The sequence below is a fragment of the Monopterus albus genome, unplaced genomic scaffold, assembly GCF_001952655.1.
Source record: "Monopterus albus unplaced genomic scaffold, M_albus_1.0 scaffold104.1, whole genome shotgun sequence".
Lineage (NCBI taxonomy): Eukaryota > Metazoa > Chordata > Actinopteri > Synbranchiformes > Synbranchidae > Monopterus > Monopterus albus.
In genome coordinates, this window is record NW_018127984.1 from 1,102,588 (window position 1) to 1,103,874 (window position 1,287).

The 1,287-nt window shown below is 38.9% G+C and overlaps 1 long non-coding RNA gene across 1 annotated transcript in view; it reads left to right on the forward strand.

The window, feature by feature from the left end:
- Positions 1-749: 749 nt before the first annotated feature.
- The window catches only part of LOC109965837 (uncharacterized), a 39,761-nt gene continuing 39,223 nt past the window's right edge, over positions 750-1,287 (forward strand). Inside the window, exon 1 of the long non-coding RNA XR_002275703.1 lies at positions 750-1,200. This is a non-coding gene — a long non-coding RNA (uncharacterized LOC109965837). The remainder of the gene's footprint in view (positions 1,201-1,287) is intronic.

A 1,287-nucleotide genomic window follows, 5' to 3' on the forward strand; every position in this document is an offset into this window, starting at 1 on the left:
ACCAGCCGACAAATATTAACATTTATTATATTTTATGGTTAACTTTTTTTTTTTCTTTTCAAGACTGACCCTCACCTGCCTCCCCTGACCGCACGTCACTGTGGTGTATGTATGTGTTGGGCTCCCAAGCTGAAAAATGAAGGTTTGTATGTTTTTGCAGTTTTTTTCCCAAGTGTGTGTGTGTGTGTGTGTGTGTGTGTGTATTTTTATTCTGAAGTTAAATTTGGCTATATTGTGCTGGAGTTGCTTTTTGAAAACACAAGCAGACAAATCAGTGGATCAATAAACAGATTCGAAAACTCTAGATGTTGTAAAGTTGTAGTTTGGTAAAACGTTTTTCTCATTTAATTCAAATTGCAACATTTCTGCTATAGTTTCAAATGCTTCACATCAGCTACATTTTAATAAGATTCAATTATCAAGTGGTATATTGGAGATTTTTCTTTGGAGTGAAGTCCCACGTGGGTGTAATGAAACCTTTGGCCACCAGAGGGAGGCACCGTTTAAGGCTGGTTCTGTCAACCCCCATTTTTAGCAACGCGAGTTGTTGAAGTAAAACAAAGCGTATTTTATCAGTATTTAGTAGTCTGCCTAAGACTAACAAAATCAATATTTAAAAGATATGACATAATACATTTTTAATTAACAAACAATACTGGTAGATGTGATTATTGTGGTAGGCAGGAGACTAAATAGACCATTTAAGGACTGTCCAAGACACCATCAAGTAAGTAAATAAGTGGGCGTGGTTTAACGTCAGGTGTGCGTCATAGGTATGCGGTTCTTGGCGTCTTCACGGTAAAATGGTTGTTTAAAACAAGCTGTTCTTAAGTTTATATTTCAAAAAAAATGCGGCAACTTTGTCACAAATAACATTCAGAACAAGGGAGGAAGACCTTCAAATTCTGCAGTTACCTGCTCCTGCGCTTTTGTTCCAAAGTAGATAACGTGGACAAGCGTAACGCAGCTGCTAATTAGCCCCAAACAACAGGTGACTGTCCAGGAGCCTCTGTTTCCCGGCTTTGCATACAGGTCTGAGGAGAAGGACGTAGCCTACATGTGTGCCCCTGGTTGATGATGTCCTACAGGTTTTTGTCTCGGTGCAAATTGGATGGGATCAAACCTGGCCCCCTGCTGTCACAGGCTGAACTTTGTCGGTGAAGTCCTTGGACTGATAGGACCAGTGTATACTCACCAAAGGTAAGTTTTTTAAATTCTTTTTGGCCATGTTTTTGTTTTAGTTTAGGTATGAAATGAGTCACTAAACTTTATCATTTAGATTATCAG